An 18,049-nucleotide genomic window follows, 5' to 3' on the forward strand; every position below is an offset into this window, starting at 1 on the left:
CTAATAACTGTTCGCGTAGAGTGGAATCATCTGGCACACATAAACGTTTCCCACACCATATTGTCCCATGCTCATCGAATCGAAATTCAGATTGCTTCCCCACCTCCATGTTTTGCAAGATTGCCCAAAGCTCACCATCCTATTGTTGAGCTTCCTTTATCTGCGTGATAAGGTTTTGTTCAATCTTCAGTCTCGCCAAATAACCAACAGACTCACCAAACTGTAGACCAATCTCTGAGCGGTTCAAATCTGATAGAATATGAGGTTGAAGAGTTAAACAAGCTAAGCCTCCTGAACTCTTCCTACTTAATGCATCTGCCACAACATTAGCATTACCACGGTGGTATTGAATGTTGGCGTCGTAATCTTTAAGTAGTTCTAACCATCTCCTCTGCCTCATGTTAATCTCCTTCTGAGTGAAAATATACTTAAGGCTCTTATGGTCGGTATATATGTTACATGTTTCCCCATAGAGATAGTGCCTCCAAATCTTGAGCGCAAAAACCACTGCTGCAAGCTCTAAATCATGTGTAGGGTAATTCACCTCATAAGGCTTAAGTTGCCGCGAAGCATATGCAATGACCTTTCCGTGCTGCATGAGAACACAACCAAGCCCTTTCTTCGATGCATCACTGTATATATCAAATCCACCAGAGCCAGAACGGAGAGTAAGAATAGGAGCAGATACAAGCCTTTGCTTTAGCGTCTCAAAGCTCTTTTCCCGATCGTCATTCCAAGAAAATTTTATCCCCTTTCTTAAAAGTTGAGTGAGTGGTAGAGCTATAATAGAAATTCTTCCACAAAATGTCGGTAATAACCCGCTAGCCCAATGAAACTACGAACTTCAGAAACTGAGGTCGGTCTGGGCCATTTAGTGATAGCCTCTACCTTAGAAGGGTCCATAGTGATACCGTCAGCCGAAACAATATGGCCTAGGAATGCCACTTTCTCAAGCCAAAAGTCGCACTTAGAAAACTTTGCATATAACTTCTTCTGGCGAAAGGTCTCAAGAACAGTGCGAAGGTGGTTTTCATGTTCTTCTCGGCTCTTAGAAAATACCAGAATATCGTCAATGAACACAATAACAAAGCGATCCAAATACTCGTGAAATACTCGGTTCATGAGATCCATAAATACGGCGGGAGCATTTGTCAATCCAAAAGGCATGACTAGAAACTCATAATGACCATACCGGGTACGAAACGCTGTCTTAGAAACATCTTGATCTCGGACTTTCAATTGATGGTACCCTGATCTGAGATCGATTTTTGAGAAAAACTTCGCCCCTTGGAGCTGATCGAAAAGGTCATCAATACGCGGTAAAGGATAACGATTACGAATGGTGATTTTATTAAGCTCTCGGTAGTCAATGCATAATCGCATGCTACCATCCTTCTTTTTCACAAATAATATTGGTGCTCCCCATGGTGAAACACTCGGTCTAAGGAATCCACGTTCCAGAAGTTCTTGCAATTGCTCCTTCAACTCCTTCAATTCCAAAGGGGCCATACGATACGGTGCCTTAGAAATAGGTTCAGCCCCGGGAACTAGATCAATAGTGAACTCTATCTCACGATCAGGTGGTAACCCTGGAAGTTCTTCTGGAAAGACGTCCGAATAATCTCGAACAACGGGAAAGTTTTCAATACCGGGTGCATCCACAGACGTATCTTTAATAGTAGCTAAAAATCCTTCACACCCGTGTGATATTAGCTTTTGAGCTTTAAGAGCAGAAATGATTTTGATAGATTTTCGAGGTTGAGTCCCTTGAAAAATAGAATCAGGATAACGGAGGTCACCAAAAATAACTCGCTTAGAGTGACAATCAATGGTTGCTCGATGCATAGCCAACCAATCCATGCCTAAAATGACATCAAAATCTCCCATTTGCATGGGATAAAGATTCGCTTTACGAACAATATTCCCGACCACAAGCGGGCAATCTCTATAAACGTGAGTAATAATAGTAGGATTTCCCATAGGTGTGGAAATAACTAAGGCATGATCCAAAAGAGAAGGCACGATTTTAAGATGTCGGGCAAATACTTGTGAGACTATCGAATGGGTGACCCCAGTATCAAATAACACATAAATGTCGCAACCAGCAAGATAAATAATACCCGAAACAGTACCTAGTGCAATGATCACTAATGAGATACAAAATTTGTACGAAACGAGAACTAATGAAACAAGTAGATCACAATCATCAAAAGAAAAGAAATATAGGAATCAATACCTGGGGTATTAGCAGCTTCCCCTGCAGTCAGTGTGAATACTCGTCCTCCAGTATTAGGTGGCACATTAGCTCCCCTATTAGTATCAGCTGCTCGGTTCCTAGCCTTAGGGCACTGTTTGACCAGATGCCCCATCTCCCCACAACTAAGACAAGCTCCAGTAAGTCGGCGACAAATTCCTGGGTGATGTTTGTTGCAATGATTACACAATGGATGTTGGGTGGGATTTTGATTTCCCCTCTGATTCAGTGGTTGAGCCTGGATCGGTTGTTGGTATTGTTGGATCTGACCCTGATTTCGGTTTCTACCCTGCCATGGCCTAGTATTTTTCCCTGTCGTCCTGTTTCTCGAATTGTTACGATAAGTAACAATAATATCCTAGGATCGATCCATACGCCTATCCCAATACCAATAAGTAACAATAATATCCTAGGATCGATCCATACGCCTCTCAATAATCAATAAACAATAAATTCTAATATAGAGACGCCGTGAACTAATCGCACCGTCATGGATGGTGCACGTCACCGGTGCCGATGATGACGCCCTATGTCCCCATAGGTGGATGTGCTCGGGTATTGAGGTCAATAAAACGGTACACTTAAGTCAACTAGTACAATAATGACTTCTATGGAAATGATCAATGATTAATAGGAACATACGATAATGAGCTTAAGGAATTAATCTATCGCATGTGAATCAATGGAAACAATTCAATTCAATACTTGATGAAACAATGATAACGGTCCGATAGCTAGACACTAAAATAACGATATAAAACGCTAAGAGAAAAGACCACAGAATCCGTACCTTAAGCGATCTTCTATGATAACATCACAAAACTCAGTGGCGTCCTTAACTATCACCAAAGCCTACATAACCATTATATTTTAAATTAGATTTGTAGTACATAGTTAACATGTACATTTTGTTATCTTAAATTTTTAATAGAGAACTAATTCTTTACAATGTATAGGTTAGATTTACCACTGTTGCATTTGAGAAAAATATTAGTTCAGAAGCTACCATAATTATAATTATACTTATGTCCAATAAATTATATTATTACTAAAATACTCATAGTTATGGTGATATGGGTAAAATCATACATTTATATAGTATTATTAGTTTTCATTATAAAATTATTTATTAAAATTCCTAACAACCCAATCACTTCAAAGCTAAAAAAAATAAAACAATGATCCAATACCAAAAGTAGGAATTTGTGTGAACTGTACCCTACTCGTACTACAATAAATATGATAATGTTATATTATTATTTTTGGCCAGAATTCACTTCATCTTCTTCTTTACATGCACAGAAATATGTTATTTATCTCATATCTAGTTGTTATTTAGCTTACAAACAGGGATAAGAACAACATGTTGGAACAACTGTAATTGATACCTTGGGTCGAGGAGCGGAGTCAATGGAATGCGTCGCGGCGTTTTGGACGTCTGGTCACGTAGAGACGAGTAACTCAACTACGGCAGCGGCCCCGATCTACCGAATAAGAGGGTGTACGCTGGCTGCCATTGTTTCCGAAATAACTTAACAAACCAGACTAAAAGAAAACTATGTACAAATCAGTCTGGGTTTCACATGATACCTTAATCGCGAAACTGATCGGAGCGAAACCGACGATTTTGAGCTTCCGGGTGATCAAACAGAGATAAACAAGGTGATCAGAAACAAATGTTGCAAACCGGTGGGTCGTCAATCGGAGGGAACTTGAAAGAGTCGTAAATTCCCAACTGATGATGCTACGGTGGCGATTCGTTGCTGCTAAAAAAACGAACAAACTGGCTAAGAGTTTCAAACGGACATGCTATGAACAGAGGCGAACAACTAAGTTTGTACCGTTGTCTCGAGACCTTGCAATGGAGCATTAAGGCTATCATTTGATGGATTTAGAAATATGGAACAAGGATATCGAAATAAAACAGAAAATCACTGATACCTTGATTCAAAGGGTCATCAAAAGCTCTTTCGCAACGTCACCGGAGTTCCCTTACGGCTGAGGTTCGGTGGCGAAATCCCACAGGAACGGAGGAGTTGAACGAGGAGGGTGTTGCAGTGTGGTTTATGTGGTAACTGAATGAGGTTATGGGTTGTTTAAAAACTAGCGATCTCAGAGATATACACCGATTCTTTTGCTATTTAGTTGAAGTTGAAGTTGAACGTGGTAACGGGATTTGGCAACGTGATATTTGAACTACAATAGATTACAAAGTCAAAGCCATTATTTGTTGTTTTTATTATTACTATTAGCAATATTTCTTTAATTATTTAGGCTTTAAATTAATAAAACTTGATCACAACTCATATAATATATGGTAATGTGTCATGATAGTCATTAGATTTTTATTTTTAAAATTTTGTATTATTACAATTCTACCTACCTAAAAAGAAATTTCGTCCTCGAAATTACTGTCACTAAGCAAAACACACTGATATTACGGGTATTTCAACCCTCTACCCCTTAAAATAATTTCGCCCTCGAAATTTAAGAGGCCTTAGACACGAATATAAACACGTTGTATAACTAAAAATGATAAGTCGATAATTAAAAATCAAATACGTACCATAGTGAAGTAGGGATAGGAGTTCACAATATAGATGAATGAACTAGGTTTCGAATAGCCTCGGATATTGAGAACTGAAGGGGTAAGGTACCAAAAACCTCATAAAAAGGATTTGAGACCATACCACAAACTGGCCTTTCAACCTTTTAACCTTGCGCGGCCGCGCATTGGTCTTACAAAAGGGAGAAGGTAATCAACAATTTATAGTCGCGCGCCCAAAGGAAAGCATAAAATCTTTGCGCCTTCTTCCATTGGCAAAGGATTGAAATCCTGAAGATCAATACTTCCGCCCAAATATCCAAACTTGGATATTATTTTGCCCAGACTTGGGATTTACACATCTGTGTCCACACAGTAAGGTGTCACACTAGATTACAGCAGCAATCTTCTAGAAAGAATATGATCGTACACCACCCAGACGGTTACAACCGTCTGGACACGTGTCATTACCACAGGCATCCCTGAAACCACAACGAAAGCATGCAATTGGAGAATGATCTCCACTTAATCACTTTCCAAGTGGCAATTCCCCAGCCTTAGATCAAACCACGATCCGTGTGCATTCACATCGGATCGAGGCAACTTGACGTGGGATCAAAGAATTTAACGGAAGAAAATATAACCGCTACGGCGTTAGCATCTTCCGTCATCTTTTCAATAACAGGTTTTCCCTCCCAAACTCCCGGTTATAAATACGAGAACTGTTCAGGTAAAAACTCAGATCACACTCACTTCTCAAATACTATCTCTTCTCCATTACCAATACTTATTCTCACACCGGAGTCGGGTCAAGGAGAGAACCCTCTTCTCCCCTTGGCGAGGCTAACGGTGCTCTTTTTTGCAGAATCACCGGAGAAGAAGTTCGGTAGCAACTGAATCAACCGAGAGAGAGAGCTAACCCTTTTATGCGGATTCAAACCCCCTAGATATTTCGGTTCCGACCATTTATCTAGTGTTTCTTCAAGAACGGATCACATCCTCCGATTCCCAAGTGGCCTCACGTTCCGGGTGGTTTTTCCATAAGATTTTGACAAACGATTTGGATTTATTACGCATAACACGTTCATGTCGCTCCAAAATAGCTTCGGCTTCCTCTTCGTATGATAAGTCCTCATGAATCTCGTGTAGAGGATAATTCACAACATGAAGAGGATGGTAATTATACCCGCGTAACAACGATATGTGAAAAACATTATGCACATGTGATAGCTGTGGTGGTAGAGCTAAACGATATGAAACTTCGCCGATTTTCTCCAATATCTCAAACGGTCCGATAAAACGAGGACTCAATTTCCCTCTTATGCCAAAACGTTGAACACCTCTGCATGGTGATACTTTTAGAAACACTTTTTCACCAACATTAAATTCCAAAGTTCGTCGGTGACGATCTGCATAACTTTTCTGTCTACTCTGAGCTTCCTTGAGTTTTTCACGAGTAATAACAACCTTTTCATTTGTGATCTGCACCAGTTCGGGCCCCTCAATCAACTTTTCACCAACCTCCTCCCAACATATGGGAGCTCGACACTTACGCCCATATAATAACTCAAACGGTGCCATGTCGATACTAGCTTGCCAACTACTGTTGTAAGCAAACTCTACCAAGCATAAGTACTCATCCCAATTGCCAGTCCACTCCAATGCACATGCCCTAAGCATGTCTTCCAAGGTCTGAATAGTACGCTCAGACTGCCCATCAGTTTGTGGATGGAAAGCCGTGCTAAACCGTATCTTGGTATCCCAAGCATTTTGGAATCCTTTCCAAAACCGTGATGTGTACCGAGGATCCCTATCACATACTATAGAAGATGGTGTTCCATGCAATCGAATAATATCACGAAGGAATATCTCTGATAGCTTACTCACTGGATACCGCTTTTGAATAGGCAAGAAATGAGCAGACTTTGTGAGCCTATCAACTATAACCCAAATAGCGTCATTCTTCTTAAGGGTTCTTGGAAGACCCGTTACGAAGTCTATAGAAATATCATCCCACTTCCAAACCGGAATGTCCAAAGGCTGCAACAATCCACTAGCTCTTTGATGTTCAATCTTCACTTGCTGGCAAATCAGGCACTGGCCAACATATCTAGCTACATCTTCTTTCATACCACTCCACCAAAATGTTGCCTTAGATCTCTGTACATCTTTGTGGATCCAGGGTGAATAGAAAACGGTGAACTATGTGCCTCAGCTAATAACTGTTCGCGTAGAGTGGAATCATCTGGCACACATAAACGTTTCCCACACCATATTGTCCCATGCTCATCGAATCGAAATTCAGATTGCTTCCCCACCTCCATGTTTTGCAAGATTGCCCAAAGCTCACCATCCTATTGTTGAGCTTCCTTTATCTGCGTGATAAGGTTTTGTTCAATCTTCAGTCTCGCCAAATAACCAACAGACTCACCAAACTGTAGACCAATCTCTGAGCGGTTCAAATCTGATAGAATATGAGGTTGAAGAGTTAAACAAGCTAAGCCTCCTGAACTCTTCCTACTTAATGCATCTGCCACAACATTAGCATTACCACGGTGGTATTGAATGTTGGCGTCGTAATCTTTAAGTAGTTCTAACCATCTCCTCTGCCTCATGTTAATCTCCTTCTGAGTGAAAATATACTTAAGGCTCTTATGGTCGGTATATATGTTACATGTTTCCCCATAGAGATAGTGCCTCCAAATCTTGAGCGCAAAAACCACTGCTGCAAGCTCTAAATCATGTGTAGGGTAATTCACCTCATAAGGCTTAAGTTGCCGCGAAGCATATGCAATGACCTTTCCGTGCTGCATGAGAACACAACCAAGCCCTTTCTTCGATGCATCACTGTATATATCAAATCCACCAGAGCCAGAACGGAGAGTAAGAATAGGAGCAGATACAAGCCTTTGCTTTAGCGTCTCAAAGCTCTTTTCCCGATCGTCATTCCAAGAAAATTTTATCCCCTTTCTTAAAAGTTGAGTGAGTGGTAGAGCTATAATAGAAATTCTTCCACAAAATGTCGGTAATAACCCGCTAGCCCAATGAAACTACGAACTTCAGAAACTGAGGTCGGTCTGGGCCATTTAGTGATAGCCTCTACCTTAGAAGGGTCCATAGTGATACCGTCAGCCGAAACAATATGGCCTAGGAATGCCACTTTCTCAAGCCAAAAGTCGCACTTAGAAAACTTTGCATATAACTTCTTCTGGCGAAAGGTCTCAAGAACAGTGCGAAGGTGGTTTTCATGTTCTTCTCGGCTCTTAGAAAATACCAGAATATCGTCAATGAACACAATAACAAAGCGATCCAAATACTCGTGAAATACTCGGTTCATGAGATCCATAAATACGGCGGGAGCATTTGTCAATCCAAAAGGCATGACTAGAAACTCATAATGACCATACCGGGTACGAAACGCTGTCTTAGAAACATCTTGATCTCGGACTTTCAATTGATGGTACCCTGATCTGAGATCGATTTTTGAGAAAAACTTCGCCCCTTGGAGCTGATCGAAAAGGTCATCAATACGCGGTAAAGGATAACGATTACGAATGGTGATTTTATTAAGCTCTCGGTAGTCAATGCATAATCGCATGCTACCATCCTTCTTTTTCACAAATAATATTGGTGCTCCCCATGGTGAAACACTCGGTCTAAGGAATCCACGTTCCAGAAGTTCTTGCAATTGCTCCTTCAACTCCTTCAATTCCAAAGGGGCCATACGATACGGTGCCTTAGAAATAGGTTCAGCCCCGGGAACTAGATCAATAGTGAACTCTATCTCACGATCAGGTGGTAACCCTGGAAGTTCTTCTGGAAAGACGTCCGAATAATCTCGAACAACGGGAAAGTTTTCAATACCGGGTGCATCCACAGACGTATCTTTAATAGTAGCTAAAAATCCTTCACACCCGTGTGATATTAGCTTTTGAGCTTTAAGAGCAGAAATGATTTTGATAGATTTTCGAGGTTGAGTCCCTTGAAAAATAGAATCAGGATAACGGAGGTCACCAAAAATAACTCGCTTAGAGTGACAATCAATGGTTGCTCGATGCATAGCCAACCAATCCATGCCTAAAATGACATCAAAATCTCCCATTTGCATGGGATAAAGATTCGCTTTACGAACAATATTCCCGACCACAAGCGGGCAATCTCTATAAACGTGAGTAATAATAGTAGGATTTCCCATAGGTGTGGAAATAACTAAGGCATGATCCAAAAGAGAAGGCACGATTTTAAGATGTCGGGCAAATACTTGTGAGACTATCGAATGGGTGACCCCAGTATCAAATAACACATAAATGTCGCAACCAGCAAGATAAATAATACCCGAAACAGTACCTAGTGCAATGATCACTAATGAGATACAAAATTTGTACGAAACGAGAACTAATGAAACAAGTAGATCACAATCATCAAAAGAAAAGAAATATAGGAATCAATACCTGGGGTATTAGCAGCTTCCCCTGCAGTCAGTGTGAATACTCGTCCTCCAGTATTAGGTGGCACATTAGCTCCCCTATTAGTATCAGCTGCTCGGTTCCTAGCCTTAGGGCACTGTTTGACCAGATGCCCCATCTCCCCACAACTAAGACAAGCTCCAGTAAGTCGGCGACAAATTCCTGGGTGATGTTTGTTGCAATGATTACACAATGGATGTTGGGTGGGATTTTGATTTCCCCTCTGATTCAGTGGTTGAGCCTGGATCGGTTGTTGGTATTGTTGGATCTGACCCTGATTTCGGTTTCTACCCTGCCATGGCCTAGTATTTTTCCCTGTCGTCCTGTTTCTCGAATTGTTACGATAAGTAACAATAATATCCTAGGATCGATCCATACGCCTATCCCAATACCAATAAGTAACAATAATATCCTAGGATCGATCCATACGCCTCTCAATAATCAATAAACAATAAATTCTAATATAGAGACGCCGTGAACTAATCGCACCGTCATGGATGGTGCACGTCACCGGTGCCGATGATGACGCCCTATGTCCCCATAGGTGGATGTGCTCGGGTATTGAGGTCAATAAAACGGTACACTTAAGTCAACTAGTACAATAATGACTTCTATGGAAATGATCAATGATTAATAGGAACATACGATAATGAGCTTAAGGAATTAATCTATCGCATGTGAATCAATGGAAACAATTCAATTCAATACTTGATGAAACAATGATAACGGTCCGATAGCTAGACACTAAAATAACGATATAAAACGCTAAGAGAAAAGACCACAGAATCCGTACCTTAAGCGATCTTCTATGATAACATCACAAAACTCAGTGGCGTCCTTAACTATCACCAAAGCCTACATAACCATTATATTTTAAATTAGATTTGTAGTACATAGTTAACATGTACATTTTGTTATCTTAAATTTTTAATAGAGAACTAATTCTTTACAATGTATAGGTTAGATTTACCACTGTTGCATTTGAGAAAAATATTAGTTCAGAAGCTACCATAATTATAATTATACTTATGTCCAATAAATTATATTATTACTAAAATACTCATAGTTATGGTGATATGGGTAAAATCATACATTTATATAGTATTATTAGTTTTCATTATAAAATTATTTATTAAAATTCCTAACAACCCAATCACTTCAAAGCTAAAAAAAATAAAACAATGATCCAATACCAAAAGTAGGAATTTGTGTGAACTGTACCCTACTCGTACTACAATAAATATGATAATGTTATATTATTATTTTTGGCCAGAATTCACTTCATCTTCTTCTTTACATGCACAGAAATATGTTATTTATCTCATATCTAGTTGTTATTTAGCTTACAAACAGGGATAAGAACAACATGTTGGAACAACTGTAATTGATACCTTGGGTCGAGGAGCGGAGTCAATGGAATGCGTCGCGGCGTTTTGGACGTCAGGTCACGTAGAGACGAGTAACTCAACTACGGCAGCGGCCCCGATCTACCGAATAAGAGGGTGTACGCTGGCTGCCATTGTTTCCGAAATAACTTAACAAACCAGACTAAAAGAAAACTATGTACAAATCAGTCTGGGTTTCACATGATACCTTAATCGCGAAACTGATCGGAGCGAAACCGACGATTTTGAGCTTCCGGGTGATCAAACAGAGATAAACAAGGTGATCAGAAACAAATGTTGCAAACCGGTGGGTCGTCAATCGGAGGGAACTTGAAAGAGTCGTAAATTCCCAACTGATGATGCTACGGTGGCGATTCGTTGCTGCTAAAAAAACGAACAAACTGGCTAAGAGTTTCAAACGGACATGCTATGAACAGAGGCGAACAACTAAGTTTGTACCGTTGTCTCGAGACCTTGCAATGGAGCATTAAGGCTATCATTTGATGGATTTAGAAATATGGAACAAGGATATCGAAATAAAACAGAAAATCACTGATACCTTGATTCAAAGGGTCGTCAAAAGCTCTTTCGCAACGTCACCGGAGTTCCCTTACGGCTGAGGTTCGGTGGCGAAATCCCACAGGAACGGAGGAGTTGAACGAGGAGGGTGTTGCAGTGTGGTTTATGTGGTAACTGAATGAGGTTATGGGTTGTTTAAAAACTAGCGATCTCGGAGATATACACCGATTCTTTTGCTATTTAGTTGAAGTTGAAGTTGAACGTGGTAACGGGATTTGGCAACGTGATATTTGAACTACAATAGATTACAAAGTCAAAGCCATTATTTGTTGTTTTTGTTATTACTATTAGCAATATTTCTTTAATTATTTAGGCTTTAAATTAATAAAACTTGATCATAACTCATTTAATATATGGTAATGTGTCATGATAGTCATTAGATTTTTATTTTTAAAATTTTGTATTATTACAAAGGTATTTAACTCAAAATATCTATCTTGGATTCATAAGTTTTGTGAATTACGCGGCAAACACCCAAGCTACGCGCGTAATTCATTTTGACCTGTTTAGCGGATCTTTTATGCATTTTGGTCTAAAACTAGCTCTTTTCTTCTCAATACTTCGTAATGTCACAACTAAATGTCTGCTTATGTTCCACCACAATTATTTTTGTGGTGGATTTAACATAACCAGCCTATTATCCCAAATTTACTCATCGGTTGGTCATTTTACACAAATGACCATTTTTTGCATTTAACCTGCAAATGTGTATTCCTATAACTTTTATTCCTATTTAAAGATTCTATAATCTTAATGCAAGTTCCAAAATAACCCCTATGTGTCGTTTGCCCCATCATACCCTTCAAGGGTGTTTTGGTCAACTTTAGTCCCTCACTTTGCGACGAAGGACTTTCGCTAAATATTTGACCAAGATTTGTATGCTTAACTAAAAGCTTATTTATGCGTACCTGGCTCGGGTCAAGGTATAGACCCGTTTACATAACTTTTGCTTTAAATCTTTCTAGTTAAAGCAACGCATACTTATGTTATTTCCTGTGATTACAAAACTCAACAAGCGATTGTCAAATGTAATTGTCAAATGGTGTTAACAACACCATTTGACCCATTTAGTCTAATTTGGCCATTTATCCATATGAGATGGTATTTAATTACCATTTCATCCCTTTAAACCTATCCCGGTTTTCCTTTAAACTTGTTTTACTTAAAACCGTTTTTATTTGTTCGTCATTACATGACTAATTTACCTTTTTACCCCTTTTACCATAATTCATGAATTCTTACCATTTTCCCTTGTTCCGACTCTCATTGAATCGTGTCGGAACATCGTATACCAACCACTTAGTAGCATTCATATACAATACTTGAAATTAAGTAATTTTGCAAATAATGTAAAGGGGTGTAAGCTCTACTTACCTCGCATCCGAATACGCTTTTCTTCTCGTGCTTGATTCGTTTGACCGCTTCTTTCCCAAGCCTCCACCTAGCTCGTTAGGCGACAAACTATCATCATTCACAAGGTGGTTAGATTAGTCATTTCAATTCACGACTATTCCACCTTACGTATTTTCTATGTCGAAACCACTATTCGACTTTATCATTGGTTAGTTTGACTTTTAAAGGTCAACTATCTTAAATCATACAATAGGCACAATTAAGTTAAATCAACATTATGATTAGAACCCGTTTTAACCCATATTTCACGTAATTCGTCAAACAAGGCAATTACGCGTTTCTTTCGTAATTTCAACATATAAACATTCACTTAGGCATTTTAACAAACACCTTGTGGGCATATTCTATAAAATCAACAATCAATTTTCATAACTAGTTATTTACCCAAGTTTTAACATCATTCACAAGTTCTTATGTCTAGCATGCATAACCACACCTAGACTTACTTTATGGAAATCGAATAACATCAAATTGATGATCATAAATCTAGTGTTCATCATCTTCCCACAAAACCCATTTCAATTCTTGTATGAACATACATTATATCTTACAATTTTTTGTTCAAGTACTTTGCTTCTACTATCTAATATGATGATTTTAAGTATGTGTATATCATCATCTTCACTACATAATCGAAACCCACTTGTCTAAGTGTAGCAAATCATCAAATTATTCAAATCATAGCAACCTATGTAAACTTTTCACTTAGGGTTTTGTTTCTAAGCAATCATACAACACTCATTTAGCCATAGCCTCTCTAATCCATACATAATTCGCGATTATGAAGATTACTCAAATTTTACAACTTCACAAATCATCAAATTTTTACATACCTTATGATCCCCTAGCTCGGGTGATCATTAATCCGTGTTCATGCATTGATTTAGGACTGAAATCGACCTTCAATTTGCTGAATTGGATTGAGTTAGGGTTTTGGCTCCTTGGAGCTTCTCCTGGCTTCTCACGTACGCACACACCATTTGTGTGTGTGTGTTTGATTTTTTTTTTATAAATCTATTTTCAAGATATCCAATTTGGTCCCTCATGTTTGGTTAGTTATTAAGTAGACCACAACCTAACTATTTCTAACACTATTCCCACTTATTAACTAGGTTAAATATTCCTAGTTAATTTAGTGGGTTCGGGGAAATTTACGACTGAGTTTGTTTTAGGTCCCGTTAATTCGGGCCTTTTATAAACTTTATTTATCCATAAGCCTTTATTTAACTTTTTGTTAAATATTAGGTTTATTTATTTAAAATCCTAATTACTCACCGGGTAAATTTTACCACCAACGGTACTTTACCCGTCTTTTAGTATTAACGGAGTTTGATTACCAAACCCGTTTTCGGGGTGTTACAAGTCTACCCCCCTTAAAGAGGTTTCGTCCCCGAAACCTTTTCTTATATAATTCATCGAGTTTAAACCCAATGCATTTGTTCTGATAAATCTTTTGAACATTACTTATACTTTTAACCAATTGTTAGTACTACCAGAAAAGTATGGTAACATCTTTTTGGTTACTAATTGTCTACGTATCTCATGTGTCATTGTGCAAATTGAAATAACGTAATCTCGTTATTTCCACTAGTTTAGTTAACTTAGCGATATTCATCGCTTTCATATACTATCAAATTCTTTATGAATCCGTTACTTTGACCCGTTTAAAGGTCTTTAGTGAAATCCTTCACTTTTAACAACAATTTTTTTTGTTTTCAAATTCATTTAGTTGACCTTAACCGGTCTCACTAACTAGACTTATTAGTCTAGTTACTTTTTACCGCTCACTTGGTTGTAATGTGATTTTACTTCACATTGCATTTCTTGACCGTGATCGTGTCGCATCATGTTTAATTTATATCAATCTTTCATTTTCGAAAATATCACTTTTCGAATATATCGTCTTGCGCCTATCAGTGTCAAGACTTGTATCTTTCATGCTTACCATTTAAATTCCTATCAGAATTTATATTTGTAAAAACGTTATTTCTTACTAAAACCGAAGTTTTAGTTTAGCGTCTTCTCTTTAACTTTTGTCAAGTATCCATACCGGGATATTTACAGTTCAAAATTTATTCCCTTACAGTCTTTGTTTTTTTTTATGCGAGGATTCTCAATTTATTCCCTCGCTTTGTCTAATTCACCCGTAGGTTTTATCACTTAGCCTTATGGGCTATTTTATGAGGCTTTCACCCCTTTAAGGCGAGGTTTTTATAATCTATTTCTTTCTAGTCATGACCCGTGGGTCGTTTTAGTCTCGTAGACCTTTCCATTGTTTATAACCCCAGAGGTTATGTTGATCCCGTAGATCGTTCTTTACTCATGTCATTCTTAAATTACATGTTTTGTGTCAAGGCATCATGTTTTCATTTAAAATCATTTATTTTCGCCTTGGTATTTTCTTTGACCTTGACCGTAGTCTAAGGCTACATTCGTTTCCTTTTGGACAAATTTTCCGACTTTTTGACTTCTCACGTCATTTATGCGTCGGTTTATCTTATGCTCACCCTTATCCAGTTCATATACATTCGAATTTGATTGTGTCCCATTATCGGGCTCACTATTCTTTTGCTTTTAACGCTACCATTATCCCGCTTGCGTTTACTCATGCTATCCAGCATGATACTATATTCGACCCGTTCAACTTTAAAATAGTTGAACATAATTTATTCAAAATTTCTAATTAAATCGTCTCGTCGTCTTTTAGTTATGACTCAAAACCCGAGTCTTTTAACTTCCCATCCGCGTTCCCGTTTCTCGGTCTACGCTTGTGTTTAATTCTTACCCATCAACTGGGTGTTTTACCGAAGTCGTTATTATTGCAACCCTCCCGGTATGCATTAAGACCTCGCTTCATTTTTTTTATAATCTGACTTTGTCCTCAAGTTTAACGTTTTACAAAAACGGCCCGTTAAGAGGCACATTTGTATTTTCCGGGTTCGAGTGTAAGTACACCCCCTCCCAGTGTATACCTTAATCGTTTTTACATGTTTTCATTTTCCGGGATCGAGTGTAAGTACACCCCCTCCCAATGCATACCTTAGTCGTTTTACATGTTTCTTTTTCCCTTCTCTCGGGCTCATTATCCTAATATAATACGCTTCCATCACTCGGCTGTGCGTTTACATTATGATCAAATATTTTGCTTATCTGATTCATTTGGGTACTTTTTAATTTGTCCCACTCACCCCGTCCTTACTACATCGGGTGTAAGCGTGTCCATCATAAAAAGTTCATGGTATCATGTGTTCACTACCTACTTGGCCAGAGTAGGCGATCAACACATGACATACATGACCCTTTTTATAACTTTCACATCATGCCCCTGTAAGTAACACTTCTATTTATTTCTCTTGGAAACAATATGCCGGATAGATTTTCTATCCAGGTTTTTCCAAGTTTTTAATCTACATATGCAACTTTCAATCTCTACGTATTTGTTGCATATTACTATTTGTGCAATTAAATTTAAAATGTGCACCTGGTAATGCTTGCCCTAACGGCCTTCTCTTGCCATTAGCCTTGTTCGCGATCGCTACGTGATTTAGGTCCTTGGTGAGTATGTTCTACTTGTCGTACTTTGGACCGTTCCTCCGTCATGTCCGCAATTTGTTAGACTCCCACTATCTTTAGATTCGAGTGTCCTTCAACTAAAACATTTACAAGAGTTAATAATATCAACTTCAATAATCGCCCGTATTATAATACAAGGCTTTTTCTACTATACGCGTCAATGCGCATATTTTCATCAACTATATCAATCATTTTAATTAGGGTAACGTGTATTACACGATAACCCTATGTGTTGTTTACAACACTTTAACATGCTAAACCATTAACATACTTGTACTTACCGGATTTGCGATCAAGCCTCGAACCGAACACCGATCTTTGTCAAGAGCATAAGGTTTAAGTCCAAGCATGGTTTTCCCCACCATACTTGAATCTCTTAAACCAAAGCTCTGATACCAACTTGTAACAACCATAAATTAATTTAGCGATTTTCGTAAATAATCACAATTTACTGAGTATTTATATTTAAACATTCATGCTAAAATACGGTTTTATTAAAACTTTTCTAAACTTGAAGCAAAATAACATAGTGTAATTTAATTCATCGTTTTAGAATAATGACGAAACAACTTGCGGAAGCTTCATTTAACGTGTGTTCGGTTCTTGCTCGACGCTTAATCTTCATCCGGGACTCTCGACATTCACCTACGATCAATACCAGCTTAAATGTTAGTATTGATAGTTTAAATAAGGTACAAGACAAGATATTGATAATGGAAGGAAATCCAAACGTTAATTTCTTGATAAAAAAACAAGGTCTACAAACTGGCCTCCACCGTAACTTACGGTGGGCACCGTAAGTTACGGTGGCTCCTGTATGAAAATTCCCCCACCGTAACTCAGTAGGAAACTACCGTAACAATTTCAGCCCCACCGTAACTTACGGTGGGCACCGTAAGTTACGGTGGCCCCTGTATCAGTCCCTTTCCATTTTTGCCGTTTTTGACACGAAAACTTTCGTATCTTTCAATCCGCGTATCCGTTTGATCTCCCGTTTCTTCCTACATGATCGTAATTTGATTCTCCATCTCATGGAGTTTATATCCGACATTCAAACTAATAAAATTCTGTATTTTTAAGCATTCGGCTAATTATTAAAAATCCACTTTTTGACCCGTTTGTATTTAAGACCTCCAAACTTGATTCTAGTTAATCAAAATTCTTAGACCAAGGTATTTAACTCAAAATATCTATCTTGGATTCATAATTTTTGTGAATTACGCGGCAAACACCCAAGCTACGCGCGTAATTCATTTTGACCTGTTTAGCGGATCTTTTATGCATTTTGGTCTAAAACTAGCTCTTTTCTTCTCAATACTTCGTAATGTCACAACTAAATGTCTGCTTATGTTCCACCACAATTATTTTTGTGGTGGATTTAACATAACCAGCCTATTATCCCAAATTTACTCATCGGTTGGTCATTTTACACAAATGACCATTTTTTGCATTTGACCTGCAAATGTGTATTCCTATAACTTTTATTCCTATTTAATGATTCTATAATCTTAATGCAAGTTCCAAAATAACCCCTATGTGTCGTTTGCCCCATCATACCTTCAAGGGTGTTTTGGTCAACTTTAGTCCCTCACTTTGCGACGAAGGACTTTCGCTAAATATTTGACCAAGATTTGTATGCTTAACTAAAAGCTTATTTATGCGTACCTGGCTCGGGTCAAGGTATAGACCCGTTTACATAACTTTTGCTTTAAATCTTTCTAGTTAAAGCAACGCATACTTATGTTATTTCCTGTGATTACAAAACTCAACAAGCGATTGTCAAATGTAATTGTCAAATGGTGTTAACAACACCATTTGACCCATTTAGTCTAAT

The 18,049-nt window shown here is 38.3% G+C and overlaps 2 long non-coding RNA genes across 2 annotated transcripts; both read right to left on the reverse strand.

Annotated features, from left to right (window-relative positions):
* Positions 1-3,042: 3,042 nt before the first annotated feature.
* LOC118491233 lies at positions 3,043-4,201 on the reverse strand. The gene is made up of 3 exons (XR_004890907.1): positions 3,845-4,201; positions 3,643-3,764; positions 3,043-3,106 (listed from the first exon to the last, which is right to left on the reverse strand). It is a non-coding gene; the product is annotated as an uncharacterized LOC118491233 (long non-coding RNA).
* Positions 4,202-10,056: 5,855 nt separating this feature from the next.
* Positions 10,057-11,458, reverse strand: LOC118491234. Its single transcript, XR_004890908.1, has 4 exons — positions 11,210-11,458; positions 10,859-11,123; positions 10,657-10,778; positions 10,057-10,120 (listed from the first exon to the last, which is right to left on the reverse strand). It is a non-coding gene; the product is annotated as an uncharacterized LOC118491234 (long non-coding RNA).
* Positions 11,459-18,049: the final 6,591 nt, after the last annotated feature.

This window comes from Helianthus annuus, chromosome 4, assembly GCF_002127325.2.
Source record: "Helianthus annuus cultivar XRQ/B chromosome 4, HanXRQr2.0-SUNRISE, whole genome shotgun sequence".
NCBI lineage: Eukaryota > Viridiplantae > Streptophyta > Magnoliopsida > Asterales > Asteraceae > Helianthus > Helianthus annuus.